The following is a 15,814-nucleotide window of genomic DNA, read 5'->3' as shown; positions in this document are numbered from 1 at the left end:
CCATCTACCTCACTACAAATAACTCAGTTTCGTTCCCTTTTATGGCCGAGTAATATTCCATTGTATATATGTGCCACATCTTCTTTATACATTCATCTGTTGATGGTCACTTAGGTTGCTTCCATGTTCTGACTACTGTAAATAGAGCTGCAGTGAACATTGTGGTACATGACTCTTTTTGAATTATGGTTTTCTCAGGGTATATGTCCAGTAGTTGGATTGCTGGGTTGTATGGTAGTTCTATTTTTAGTTTTTTAAGGGACCTCCATACTGTTCTCCACAGTGGCTGTATCAATTTACATTCCCACCAACAGTTCAAGAGGGTTCCCTTTTCTCCACACCCTCTCCAGCATTTATTGTTTGTAGATTTTTTGTTGATGGCCATTCTGACTGGTGTGAGGTGTGAGGTGATACCTCATTGTAGTTTTGATTTGCATTTCTCTAATGATTAGTGATGTTGAGCATCTTTTCATGTGTTTGTTGGCAATCTGTATATCTTCTTTGGAGAAATGTCTATTTAGGTCTCCTGCCCATTTTTGGATTGGGTTGTTTGGTTTTTTTGATATTGAGCTGCATGAGCTGCTTGTAAATTTTGGAGATTGATCCTTTGTCAGTTGCTTCATTTGCAAATATTTTCTCCCATTCTGAGGGTTGTCTTTTCGTCTTATTTAAGGTTTCCTTTGCTGTGCAAAAGCTTTGAAGTTTCATTAGGTCCCATTTGCTTATTTTTGTTTTTATTTCCATTAGTCTAGGAGGTGGGTCAAAAAGGCTCTTGCTGTGATTTATGTCATAGAGTGTTCTGCCTATGTTTTCCTCTAAGAGTTTGATGGTGTCTGGCCTTACATTTAGGTCTTTAATCCATTTTGAGTTTATTTTCGTGTATGGTGTTAGAGAGTGTTCTAATTTCATTCTTTTATATGTTGCTGTCCAGTTTTCCCAGCACCACTTATTGAGGAGGCTGTCTTTTCTCCACTGTATATTCTTGCCTCCTTTATCAAAGATAAGGTGACCATATGTGCGTGGGTTTATCTCTGGGCTTTCTATCCTTTTCCATTGATCTCTATTTCTGTTTTTGTGCCAGTACCATACTGTCTTGATTACTGTAGCTTTGTAGTATAGTCCGAAGTCAGGGAGCCTGATTCCTCCAGCTCCGTTTTTCCTTATCAAGATTGCTTTGGCTATTCGGAGTCTTTTGTGTTTCCATACAAATTGTGAAAATTTTTATTCTAGTTCTGTGAAAAATGCCATTGGTAATTTGATAGGGATTGCATTGAATCTGTAGATTGCTTTGGGTAGTAGAGTCATTTTCACGATGTTGATTCTTCCAATCCAAGAACATGGTATATCTCTCAATCTACTTGTATCATCTTTAATTTCTTCCATCAGTGTCTTATAATTTTTTGCATACAGGACTTTTTTCTCCTTAGGTAGGTTTATTCCTAGATATTTTATTCTTTTTGTTGCAATGGTAAATGGGAGTGTGTTCTTAATTGCACTTTCAGATTTTTCATCATTAGTGTATAGGAATGCAAGAGATTTCTGTACATAATTTTGTATCCTGCTACTTTACCAAATTCATTGATTAGCTCTAGTAGTTTTCTGGTAGAATCTTTAGGATTCTCTACATATAGTATCATGTCATCTGCAAACAGTGGCACCTTTACTTCTTTTTTCCCAATTTGGATTCCTTTTATTTCTTTTTCTTCTCTGCTTCCTGTAGCTAAAACTTCCAAAACTATGTTGAATAATAGTGGTGAGAGTGGGCAAACTTGCATTGTCCCTGATCTTAGTGGAAATGGTTTCAGTTTTTCACCATTGAGGACAATGTTGGCTGTGGGTTTTTCATATATGACCTTTATTATATTGAGCAAAGTTCCCTCTATGCCTACTTTCTGGAGGGTTTTTATCATAAATGGGTGTTGAATTTTGTCGAAAGCTTTCTCTGCATCTATTGAGATGATCATATGGTTTTTCTCCTTCAATTTGTTAATATGGTGTATCACATTGATTGATTTGCGTATGCTGAAGAATCCTTGCATCCCTGGGATAAACCCAACTTGATGATAGTGAATGATTCTTTTAATGTGATGTTGGATTCTGTTTGCTAGTACTTTGTTGAGGATTTTTGCATCTATGTTCATCAGTGATATTGGCCTGTAGTTTTCTTTCTTTGTGACATTTTGTCTGGTTTTGATATCAGAGTGATGGTGGCCTCGTAGAATCAGTTTGGGAGTGTTCCTCCCTCTGTTATATTTTGGAAGAGTTTGAGAAGGATAGGTGTTAGCTCTTCTCTAAACGTTTGATAGAATTCACCTGTGAAGCCATCTGGTCCTGGGCTTTTGTTTGTTGGAAGATTTTTAATCACATTTTCAATTTCAATTCTTGTGATTGGTCTGTTCATATTTTCTATTTCTTCCTGGTTCAGTCTCGGAAGTTTGTGCATTTCTAAGAATTTGTCCATTTCTTCCAGGTTGTCCATTTTATTGGCAAATAGTTGCTTGTAGTAATCTCTCATGATCCTTTGTATTTCTGCAGTGTCAGTTGTTCTCCTTTTTCATTTCTAATTCTATTGATTTGAGTCTTCTCCCTTTTTCTCTTGATGCATCTAGCTAATGGTTTACCAATTTTGTTTATCTTCTCAGAGAACCAGCTTTTAGTTTCATTGATCTTTGCTATCATTTCCTTCATTTATTTCTGATCTGATCTTTATGATTTCTTTCCTTCTGTTAGCTTTGGGGTTTTTTTGTTCTTCTTTCTCTAATTGCTTTAGGTGTAAGGTTAGGTTGTTTATTTGAGATTTTTTTGTTTCTTAAGTAGGCTGGTATAGCTATAAATTTCCCTCTTAGAACTGATTTTGCTGCATCCCATAGGTTTTGGGTTGCTGTTCTTTCAATGCCATTTGTTCCTAGGTGTTTTTTAATTTCCTCTTTGATTTGTGCAGTGAGCTCTTGGTTATTTAGTAATGTATTCTTTAGCCTCCATGTGTTTATATTTCTTTCAGATTTTTTCCTGTAATTGATATCTAGTCTCATAGTGTTGCTGTCAGAAAAGATACTTGATATGATTTCAATTTTCTTAAATTTACCAAGGCTTGAGTTGTGACCCAAGATATGATCTATCCTGGAGAATGTTCCATGAGCACTTGAGAAAAATGTGTATTCTGTTGTTTTTGGATGGAATGTCCTATAAATATCAACTAAGTCTATCTTGTTTAATGTATCATTTAAAGCTTGTGTTTCCTTCTTTATTTTCATTTTGGATGATCTGTCCATTGGTGAAAGTGGGGTATTAAAGTCCCCTACTATTATTTTATTACTGTCTATTTCCCCTTTTATGGCTGTTAGCATTTTCCTATGTATTGATGTACTCCTATGTTGGCTGCAAAAATATTTACAATTGTTATATCTTCTTGGGTTGATCCCTTGATCATTATGTAGTGTCCTTCTTTGTCTCTTGTACTAGTCTTTGTTTTAAAGTCTATTTTGTCTGATATGAGAATTGCTACTCCAGCTTTCTTTTGATTTCCATTTGCATGGCATATCTTTTTCCATCCCCTCACTTTCAGTCTGTATGTGTCCCTAGGTTTGAAGTGGGTCTCTTGTAGACAGCATATATACGGGTCTTGTTTTTGTATCCATTCAGCCAGTCTATGTCTTTTGGTTGGAGCATTTTGTCCATTTACATTTAAGGTAATTATCGATATGTATGTTCCTATTACCATTTTCTTAATTGTTTTGAGTTTATTGTTGCAGTTCTTTTCCTTCTCTTGTGTTTTCTGCCTAGAGAAGTTCCTTTAGCATTTGTTGTAAAGCTGGTTTGGTGGTGCTGAATTCTCTTATCTCTTGCTTGTCTGTAAATCTTTTAATTTCTCCATCAAATCTGAATGAGATCTTTGCTGGGTAGAGTAATCTTGGTTGTAGGTTTTTCTCTTTCATCAGTTTAAGTATGTCCTGCCACTTCCTTCTGGCTTGCAGAGTTTCTGCTGGAAGTTCAGCTGTTAACCTTATGGGGATTCCTTTATGTGTTACTTGTTGTTTTTCCCTTGCTGCTTTTAATATTTGTTTTTTGTATTTAATTTTTGACAGTTTGATTAATATGTGTCTTGGCATGTTTCTCCTTGGATTTATCCTGTATGGGACTCTCTGTGCTTCCTGGACTTGATTAACTATTTCTTTTCCCATATTAGGGAAGTTTTCAACTATAATCTCTTCAAATATTTTCTCAGTCCCTTTCTTTTTCTCTTCTTCTTCTGGGATCCCTATAATTCGAATGTTGGTGCATTTAATGTTGTCCCAGAGGTCTCTGAGATGGTCCTCAATCCTTTTCATTGTTTTTTTCTTTTTTCTGCTCTGCAGTAGTTATTTCCATTATTTTATCTTCCAGGTCACTTATCCGTTCTTCTGCCTCAGTTATTCTGCTACTGATCCCTTCCAAAGAATTTTTATTTTCATTTATTGTGTTGTTCATCTCTGTTTGTTTGCCCTTTAGTTCTTCTAGGCCCTTGTTAAATGTTTCTTGTATTTTCTCCATTCTATTTCCAAGATTTTGGATCATCTTTACTATCATTATTCTGAATTCTTTTTCAGGTAGACTGCCTATTTCCTCTTCATTTGTTAGGTCTGGTGGAGTTTTGCCTTGCTCCTTCATCTGCTGTGTGTTTCTCGGTCTTCTCATTTTGCTTAGCTTACTGTGTTTGGGGTCTCCTTTTCCAGGCTGCAGGTTCATAGTTTCCGTTGTTTTTGGTGTCTCTCCCCAGTGGCTAAGTTTAGTTCAATGGGTTGTGTAGGCTTCCTGGTGGAGGGGACTGGTGCCTGTGTTCTGGTGGATGAGGCTGGATCTTATCTTTCTGTTGGGCAGGTCCACATCTGGTGGTGTGTTTTGTGGTGTCTGTGGCCTTACTATGAATTTGGGCAGCCTCTCTGCTAATGGATGGGGTTGGGTTCCTGTCTTGCTAGTTGTTTGGCATAGGGTGCCCTGTGTTGTAGCTTGCTGGTTGTTGATTGGAGCTGGGTCTTGGCATTGAGATGGAGATATCTGGGAGATTTTCACCATTTGGTATTACATGGAGCTGGGTGGTCTCTTGTGGACCGGTGTCCTGAACTTGGATCTCCCACCTCAGTGACACGGCCTTGACACCTGGCTGGAGCAGCAAGAGCCTTTCCTCCACATGGCTCAGAATAAAAGGGAGAATAAAAAGAAAGAAAGAAAGATGAAGATAAAATAAAGTAAAATAAAATAAAGTTATTAAAATAAAGAACAATTATTAAGAAAAAAACTTTTTAAGTAAAAAAAGAAAACTTTTAATTAAAAAAAAAAACGGACAGACAGAACCCTAGGACAAATGGTAAAAACAAAGCTATATAGACCAAATCACACACAGAAGCATATACATACACACTTACAAAAAGAGAAAGAAGGAAAAAATATATATATATATCATTGCTCCCAAAGTCCACCTCCTCAATATTTGATGATTCATTGTCTATTCAAGTATTCCATAGATGCAGGGTACATCAAGTTGATTGTGGAGATTTAATCCGCTGCTCCTGAGGCTGCTGGGAGAAATTTACCTTTCTCTTCTTTGTTCGCACAGCTCCCAGGGTTCAGCTTTGGATTTGGCCCCTCCTCTGCGTGTAGGTCACCTGAGGGCGTCTGTTCCTGCTCAGACAGGATGGGGTTAAAGGAGCCGCTGATTCGGGGGCTCTGGCTCACTCAGGCCGGGGGGAGGGAGGGTACGGATGCGGGGTGAGCCTGTGGTGGCAGAAGCCGGCGGGATGTTGCACCAGCCTGAGGCGCACCGTGTGTTCTCCCGGGGAAGTTGTCCCTGGATCCCAGGACCCTGGCAGTGGAGTGCTGCACAGGCTCCTGGAAGGCAGGTGTGGAGAGTGACCTGTGCTCACACAGAGGCTTCTTGGTGGCTGCAGCAGCGGCCTTAGCATCTCATGCCCGTCTCTGTGGTCCGCGCTGATAGCCGCGGCTCACCCCTTTTCTCAGGAGCTCCTTTAAGCGGCGCTCTTAATCCCCTCTCCTCGCGCACCAGGAAACAAAGAGTCTAGAAAAAGTCTCTCATCTCTTCGGCAGCTCCAGAGTTTTTCCCCAACTCCCTCTCAGCTAGCCGGGGCGCACCAGCCCCCTTCAGGCTGTGTTCACACAGCCAATCACAGTCCTCGCCCTGGGATCCGACCTAAGCCTGAGCCTCAGCTCCCAGCCCCCACCCGTCCCAGCAGGTGAGCAGACAAGCCTCTTCCGCCCGCAAAGGGGCCTCCTAGTGTGTGGGAACTTTTCCTCCTTCACAGCTCCCTCCCACTGGTGCAGGTCCTGTTCCTATTCTTTTGTCTCTGTTTATTCTTTTTTCTTTTGCCCAACCCAGGCACGCGGGGAGTTTCTTGCCTTTTGGGAGGTCTGAGGTCTTCTGCCAGCGTTCAGTAGGTGTTCTGTAGGAGTTGTTCAACATGTAGATGTATTTCTGATGTATTTGTGGAGAGGAAGATGATCTCCGCATCTTACTCTTCCACCATCTTGAAGCTCAGTCCCCACCGGAATTTTAAATTTTACATACAGGTCTAACTGGGTTCAATCACGTGCTCCATTCGGATGATCCCAACAAAACAGAGCTCGCTCAAGGCTGCATCCTTCAAAACAGCTCCCACCATAGGAGCTGTGGGCAGAATGTACATTTCAAGGACAGGGGAGGGGGAGTGGCCTCTGATGACCCGTGTCCAGCTCATGGGTCAACTGGCCGTCAGGCCCTCTCAATGACCGCCCCCAACACAGATCCCCACTGCACCTTCCTCATTTCCCACATATTTTTTCCTGATTATTCTCAGCAGAAAGCAAGTCCATGTTACCCCAAAGCCCACTAATTTTGCGTCCAGCCTGCACACCGGGTTATCCAACTTTGGCCTCTGCTCCATTTGGAGGCTGCTTTTAAACCATGGCCCAAGACACTCACAGTCTGAAAAATAAATTATTACCCACTTATTTGATGTTCTTTGGAAAATACCTCGTTTCGGGTTGGCTTTGTCATCCCAACCAGTATAACATCCCCCCCTGCATTCTATAATGTATTTAAAAGAAAGAAAATATCACAATCAAATATTTGTCATTTGGAATTACTCACATCAGTACTGTCTTCCATTATTTCCACTAGTTAAATGGATTTCTGTTGTCAATTTCTAAGTGAATACTCATGTAACAGGCGGTGTTATTTTCAGGTATCATTTCCTTCTTTTTCATCTAGTTCAACAGTTTGACAATCATTGGTGGCACAGTAGAACGCATGCCTGTGCTGGTGCCGACAGCTTCCAGGGGTGGTTCACACCATCTACTGTCAGGAGCCTCGAGAGGAGTGAACAGAATCCCATACGGCAATACACCAAAGCAGGCTGAACGTGAGAAGTGCTGAATTAGGAGTGTAAATGATGTGCTTTGAGAGCCAAAGAAGGAGAGGACCACTCTGGCTGGGGACACTTGAGGTGATTCCACGCAGATATTGGGTTGGAGCTGGGTCACCCTAGTCCTTGCTACTAAAAGCGGTCTTTGGACAGCAACACGGACCTCACGTGGGAGCTTGTTAAAAATTCAAAATCTTGGGGCTTCCCTGGTGGTGCAGTGGTTGAGAGTCCACCTGCCGATGCAGGGGAAACGGGTTCGTGCCCCGGTCTGGGAAGATCCCACATGCCGCGGAGTAGCTGGGCCCGTGAGCCATAGCCGCTGAGCCTGCGCGTCCGGAGCCTGTGCTCCGCAATGGGAGAGGCCCACAACAGTGAGAGGCCCGCGTACCGCAAAAAATAAATAAATAAATAAATAAATAATAAAAGAAATGCTCTTAAAAAAAAAATTCAAAATCTTGGATGCCAAGCCAGACCTATAGAGCCAGAACTGGTATTTTAACAAGACCTCCAGGTGATTCCTGTGGGCATTAAAGTTTGAGAAGCACTGATTTGACTACTCTTAGAATTGATAGGGATATAGGAAGGACATGTCAGGGGTAAAATAACAGAGGCCAGAATATGGACAGGGTGCTTGAGGAAAGGCAGATAGGAATGGAGGATTTATAGAGTACATAGGAGGATTTATGTCTACTACCTAACAGTAATAATAAAAACATCATGACCACTTACTATGAGTCAGTGACTCTGCTGAGTGATTGATACAATGCTATCACATTTTACGCTCTCAACAACCTGGTGAGGGTGCTGCATCATTTTACAGATGAGGAAGCTGAGACTTACAGAAGTTAAGAAACTTCTCAAGTCCACACAGATAGAAAGGAGCAAAGCCAGGCTTCCTCCTAAGCCAGAGCTCTCAGCCATTCCCTGCTGTAAGCCTTGGATTCTCTGGACCAGCAACAAATCCCAGTCTTCCTAATAAATGTTCCCCTAAAGAACAACCAGAGGACCTGCATCCCGCAGGTAGAGCATCCAAGGAAGCCCAAGCTCTATTCCTCCATCCTTCCTTCTTTCTTAAACTCCTGCACCTGATAAAATCAGGAGAGAAGAGAGACAAGACTGTTTTGGTGACTAAGGTAATTATTTTTTCACTAAAAATTTAAGTTTTAAAAAAATTTATTAACAAATTCATATACACTGTAGAAAATCTGGAAAACACAAAGCAGTACAAAAAGGAAAATTTTAATTTTCTGTAAAGCTACAACTCAATTACGCCACAGTTAATGCTGAAGTACATTTCTTTCCATGTTTTTTTTAATATAGTTAGAATTTTTAGTGTAATTAGAATGGTGATCTGTATTTTTATTGAATAATACATTATGAACAATGTCTCCTGTCATTAATGCTTTTATCCATGAGTATTTCAAATGGCCACCTGGTGGCAAACATAATTTTTCTCTGTCCAGCAAAGAGTCAGGGACAGAGGTCAGACTATGACATTGGTGAGAACTGCCAGATATAACCCACCCTAATGGATGACACTCTCCTTTATCATTTTAAAATTGAAATAGGTCATAGTAAGTTTTCTTAAAATAACAAATAACTGTATGTTAGAGGCAAATGAAATGATCATACTTCCCCAAAACCAGAAAAACAACCAGAAGAAACATTGTAATTCCATGGCCACGAATGGCCTATGCTTCTTACTTATTGCAAACAGTAGCTCAACAAGAGCTCTTGATAAAATATCTGTTGTTTTTTAAAAATACATCATTTATTATGTTTACTATAATAATATTTTAGTAGTAATGTATAATCCTTTTGGATATTTTTTAAATATCCCAAAATAAAGGCATCTTGTTTACTTATACTTGATTTCAGGTAATAGAAACTAACTCAAGAAAAATAATAATAATATGAATAATATATTTAAGAACACAAGAATATCTCATGGCATGCAGCCAGGCTTCATGAGGGCTAGAACCAGAAACTAGAAAGTCATCAGAAACAAGTTTTTCCTCTGGGGTCCCATGATCTCTTATTTTTTTCTTTCTTTGTATACCTGCTTTCTTCCTATTTTTTATGAAAATTTGCTTTCTTTGTACAAGTAAAGGAAGATGCCTGCACTCCTAGTCCAAAATTTGCATGTCCTTCAATCCAAGACATGCATAGCAACTGCCTTGCTTTCTCTGAATTCCCAATTGTAAATTCCCAGGAGAGAAAATCCAGTTTCCCCACCTTGAGTCACATGACCACCATGATCCAATCTGATTTGGACAATGGACTGTGCAGCAGGAAGGAGACAGGGCAGGGTCACACGTTCTCAACACCAAAGAGCAGAGGAGACACAATCAAAGGGATGTGCTGAAATTTGGGAAAACAAAAACAAAAAAACACAACCAAGGTTAATATTTTGGTGGATTTTCTTTCAGCCTTTTTTCTATTAGATTTAACACTATTTCCTTCCAGGCTTTTTCTCTATATGGTATATCTTAATTGTGATAATGGTGTATAAATTTTAGACCTAAACATAAAAATATTTTTATCTTACTATAAAATCTTGGAAAGCATTTTATATCAGCAAGTAAAGCTCCAATTAGCGAATACGCCACATTTCACTCACCATCCCCATGTTGTTGGAAGTTTAGGTTGTTTCTAGTTTGCCATGATTTCAAACAAATCTGAGATGAGCATCTTGGTATGTCAAAAGCTCTTTCTCTATTTTGAATTATTTTCTTAAAGTTGACTCCCAGATGTTGAATTTTGCCAGATTAATGAAAACAAACATCATCCAAATTCTTAACAGAGATTGCTAAATTTCTTTCCTGAAGGGTTGCATAAGTGTGCTTTTCACACACCCTCCCCAGCATAAAGTATCATCATATTTTAAAATTTGCCATAGTGGGAACTTAAAAACAACACAACATTCATTAGTGTTCTTAAGGCAATATGAGTGCAAACATGGTTTCTTCTGTATGTTGTTGAGACACCACCACCATGCATTGGCCAGTTAGCATCAAGACTCCTTGGGTAGCCATGATCAAACATTCATCCACTTGTTAGCTTCCAAGCACTGCTAGTGCCACAACTAGTCCCTGTGCCTAAGGGGATTATTATAAAAAGAAAGAGAAAGATAATAGTCTTCACAGCAGTAGAAGTTCGAGTGCATTCCATTCAGGGCTGCCCTGCAGAGCTCTGGAAACCCTGGGTGATGCTTACCATAGGTCCTCTGGCCAGCCCTCATCCAGACCAGCACTCCAGGAAAGCCCAAGTAGTGGGGGTGAGTAGCGCTCTGAACATATCCCAGCCACAAAGACCAGGCCCACCAAGCACATTCCTGATTAACTGAAAGAAGAATGCCTTCTAAAACTATGAGTTGGTGAGATAGTCCCTTGGGCCTTATTCAGACGTATAAAAATGGTAAGCCCAACTGCAGAATCTGAGGCAGACAAAATTCACACTCGGTAGACTGTCATGATAACACTCCCTCTCTCTCTCTCCGACTGACGACAATTTATTAATGTAAATGTTGCTCCCAATTTGAGAAGTTCATTGAGGGATAATTTAGAATTAATAAACCGAGGCTAGGGTATACAGTGAATGTACTTCCCAAGTTAGACAGGGGTTTAATGTCACCACATAAAAACAAGTCACTACGATTATCTGAGTACCAGCTGTGCACTGATCAGGAACATGAGAGGAATATTGTTAATTATCATTACCCAGAGAAAAATAATTAGTTTCTTTGTAGGGAGAACAGTAAACAAATGTTGCTATTTCCATTTTAATTTCAACCACTGAGGTTGATAAAACTCAAAATTGGTCTACTTTATGAAAATCATAAACTTATTAGCACAGCATTAGCAGATTGCACGTTAATCTTTATGTCCATAAATTAACTGGTACACCATTCATTGGATGATTGATGCATTGTTTTCAGGGGACACACAGTAACTGCCAACCAGGAAGTAAAAAGGGTGATTCAAACACCCTTGAAGAGGATAATGCAAGCCAGCATTCTCAAGATTTCAAAACATTGTAAAAGTTTCTTTTACCCCATTTCCTTTTCTTCAATCATGACAAATTGACTTTCCTTCTCCTCCACACCCTACAAGTGAATTTCACAACCATCAGATCAGAGCAACATAGAGTACAGCCAACAGGCACATGAAAAGATGCTCAACATCACTAATCATCAGGGAAATGTAAATCAAAACCACCATGAGATATCATCTCACATCTGTCAGAATGGTTATCATTAAAAAGAACACAAATAGGGGCTTCCCTGGTGGCACAATGGTTGGGAGTCTGCCTGCCAATGCAGGGGACACGGGTTCGAGCCGTGGTCCGGAAGGATCCCACATGCCGTGGAGCAACTGGGCCCGTACACCATAACTACTGAGCCTGTGCTCTAGAGCCTGCAATCCACAACTACTGAGCCCATGTGCCACAACTACAGAAGCCTGAGTGCCTAGAGCCTGTGCTCCACAACAAGAGAAGCCACCGCAATGAGAAGCCCATGCACCGCAACAAAGAGTGGCCCCCGCTTTCCACAACTAGAGAAAGCCTGCATGCAGCAATGAAGACCCAACACAGCCAAAAATAAATAAATTAATTAAATAAATTTATTTTTTAAAAAAAGAACTCAAATAACAATTGTTGGTGAGGATGTGGAGAAAAGGGAACTCTTGTACACTGTTGGTGGGAATGTAAATTGGTGTAGCCACCATGGAAAACAGTATGAAGGTTTCTCAAAAAACTAAAAATAGAGCTACCATATAACCCAGCAATTCCACTCCTGGGTATATATCCACAAAAATAAAAACACTAATTCAAAAAAGATAAATGCACCCCAATGTTCACAGCAACATTATTTACAATAGCCAAGGTATGAAAGCAACCTAAATGTCCATCAACTGATGAATGGATAAAGAAGACATGGTATATATATATATATATACAATGGAATACTACTCAGCTATAAAAAAAGAGTGAAATTTTGCGATTTGCAACAACATGGATGGACTTGGAGGGTATTAGGCTAAGTGAAATAAGTCAGACAGAGAAAGACAAATGCTGTATGATATCACTTATGTGTGGAATCTAAAAAATACAACAAACTAGCAAAATAGACTCACAGATATAGGGAACAAATTAGTGGTTATCAATGGGGAGGTACAAACTATTATGTATGAAATAAGCTACAAAGATATATTGTACAACACAGAGTACAGAGCTAATATTCTATAATAACTATAAATGGAGTATAACCTTTAAAAATTGTGAATCACTATATTGTACATCTATAATTAATATAATATTGTACATCATCTATACTTCAGTTAAAAAAAAAAGAATTCAGATTAATCATAGCCTCCTCCCCTCAAGAGCCATCAGGCATAAGGACCCACACATCCACCTGGCAGGGAATCACACAGTCGATAGGCGGTGCTATTATTTGTTTGGAAGAGACTACGGTATCTGAAATATTAAAGATGACGCTAGGCCGTTCAAGAAGCTCACAGATGCTAGAACATGCTGGGGAAATCAAAGAATTGTTTTTAAAAGTTTGGAGATTTTAGGAAGCCTACAGAATTCAAAGTGCAGGCAGACACCAACAAACATCAAAAAAACAAAAACATCTAAGTGGGAATTCCCTGGTGGTCCAGTGGTTAGGACTCGGTGCTTCCACTGCTGAGGGCCCAGGTTCAATCCCTGGTCAGGGAACTAATATCCTGCAAGCCACATGGCACAGCAAAAAAACAAAATAAACAAACAAAAAAACCACAAAAACACCTAAGATAATTGGACCCCAAGGACAAATAAGCAGTCACACACTTGTCCCTACATCTAGAACTCAGGCCTAGTCCTCCAAATCCCAGTTGATGCCAATCCATCTCTCTTCACATTTGCATGCCATTAATTAAAGCATTTATGTGTGTCATTAAATACCTTCCAACAGATCAGCTTTGCCACACAGATTTGAATAAGAGCTTAAAACAGAATATTATTTGAGTCCAGTTTATATCTTTATGGTTTTATTCATTTATTTATATTCCCTGAGCCTTCATTTCTTATCAGAAAAAAATGGGAATACAAATAACAACTCTGGGCTTCCCTGGTGGTGCAGTGGTTAAGAATCCGCCTGCCAACGCAGGGGACACTGGTTTGAGCCCTGGTCCGGGAAGATCCCACATGCCGCAGAGCAACTATGCCTGTGCACAACAACTACTGAACCTACGCTCTAGAGCCTGCAAGCCACAACTACTGAGTCTATGTGCCACAACTACTGAAGCCCACGCGCCCAGAGCCTGTGCTCCACAACAAGAGAAGACACCGCAATGAGAAGCCCACGCACCACAACGAAGCGTAACCCCCGCTTGCCACAACTAGAGAAAGCCCACACACAACAGAGAAGATCCAATGCAGCCAAAAATAAAATAAATTGATTTAAAAAAAAAAGAATAACAACTCTCCCATAGTACTATTTGAGGGGTAAAATGTAAAAAAGATCACTACATATTGGTACTGTCTTTGTGGGAACTGTTCTTCCTTTCATCTTTCTGGGTTGTCAGCAGACGAGCATGTTACCTGAACAACGAAGTTCCACAGACAAGTGTCCATGGAGAGAACTTACGGTTGCAATTGAATGAAACAAGTTAGCGGTGTGACATATTTAAGGATTTGAATCATTGTCATTGTGCTGCATGCTAATTGTTAGGCATAAATAACAAGCCGTGGGTATAAGCATCTATAATTAGTATTGCGTTTACAGCCAAGTCCCTTTTAAAAATTTCTCTCCTCTCGTTTTGTCCATTCTTCAAATCTGTAACCAGCATGGAGGTCAACAAATTTTTTTTAATGTGGCTTCTTCACAATTATCACTCACAAGAACAATCAGCCACATTAAAAGACAGAGGGTTCCCTTGGCCCTGAACCCAGATGCCCCTGCCCCAGTGCTCAGGGCTTCCACCCACGGTTCACACCCTAGCCTCCACCACTGGGACTGTGAGGGCAGAGGCAGTGGATTATCGGGACCACGGGGCCACAGCTTTCTTCTCCGTGGAGGGCAGCTGAGGACTGGTGGCAGAGTAAAGAAGAGGAAGCCAGTCAGTATTTGTGGATTACTTTGTACTGACATCTCATACCAATTCCATAAGATAGCTGGGACCGTCCTCTCCCTTTTACAAGTGAGGAAGCTGCACCCAGTAAATGTCGAATAATTTGCCCAAGGCCCCAGTTCAAAGGGGACAAAAGGAGACTCAGAATCGAGATGGGCTCTACCCTCTATCTTAGCCTCTGGTGTTCGAGTGACTGGTCAGACCAGAGGCCTCACACTCCCAAAGAGGCAGGTGTGGGGGGCAGGTAGGCCAGGGAGAAGGACTTCAGAATTCTGTACAGTGGGAGTTTTAAAAGAGAGATGCTGATGGTCAAGCATTAATGGGGAAAGGGAGGGTCAGTTCAGATCATTTCCACTATAAGAATTTTGTTCTGGGAAAAGCAAGGGATGAGCCTGGGGTGGATCAGTCCAGCAAAGCCACCATAAGTGCTATGGCAATAAGGGATTTACTATAGGAATCAGAGTTTTCACAATTGTGGGAGGAGCAGAAAGGTGTAGAAAACTTAGAGGACAGAAGAGTCATTAGCAAGCTTCCAGGGTACACTGACTGCACTGGACAAGACACAGAGCTTGAAGAAAGATCTGAGAAGCTGAGCACAGTTAGACTCTGAAGTGGGGCTGTAAGAAGAGCTCGCGGTGGTTACAGGGGGGCTGTGGTCCCTAGCAGTCACAGCCTCTGTAGGTCTGAGGTCAAGCATCTGATGGTGGACCTGGGTGCATAGTTTGTTAGCAGATCCAGTGGTCAGGAAGATAAGAGGGCCACAAAGTGAAGGACAGCGAGGACAAGCTGGTACCCGTCAGGCACTTCTACATCTTTTCATCCCCGTATCTGGTGGACTTCCATTTCTATATTTCCACCCAAGTTCCTCTCTTGACCAAAACTAAGGGAAACTCACCAGGATGGGGGTTCAGGAGATAAGGTTCCAAGCTTAACCAGGTTATCAATAGGCACAATTCAACAGAAAGAGCTAATGCAGGAAAATCAGTTAGGAAGGTGTGTACGATATAACGTGACTGGTGGAGAAGGGGGAAAAAAAGATGGGAAAGACAAAACACAAAATGAAAAGGACTTGGCAATCTACAAACAAATATAAAGAATTCATCTTTGGGGTTAATATTAGCTAATATTAAAAATATAATCTCTTAAAAATATGTTGTAGTTTACAACAGTAATCTATAAAAGTATAATAATCCAGTTCTAGCATTATCAAAGGCCCTTTATAGCAAAGCTTATTGTTTCTAATAACATTTTAAACTGGCAATGTCATTTCGAATTAGCATTGTTAAAATTTTAAAAATGGAA

General features: G+C 40.4%; 1 non-coding gene across 1 annotated transcript; it reads left to right on the top strand.

Annotated features, from left to right (window-relative positions):
- Window positions 1-13,045: 13,045 nt before the first annotated feature.
- TRNAG-UCC (transfer RNA glycine (anticodon UCC)) lies at window positions 13,046-13,118 on the top strand. Its single transcript has one exon. It is a non-coding gene; the product is annotated as a tRNA-Gly (tRNA).
- The last annotated feature ends 2,696 nt before the right edge of the window (window positions 13,119-15,814 follow it).

The sequence above is a fragment of the Mesoplodon densirostris genome, chromosome 10 (assembly GCF_025265405.1).
Source record: "Mesoplodon densirostris isolate mMesDen1 chromosome 10, mMesDen1 primary haplotype, whole genome shotgun sequence".
In the NCBI taxonomy this organism is placed as follows: Eukaryota; Metazoa; Chordata; class Mammalia; order Artiodactyla; family Ziphiidae; genus Mesoplodon; species Mesoplodon densirostris.
Note: the sequence above shows the minus strand (reverse complement) of the source record. Positions and strands in the feature narration are given on the sequence as shown.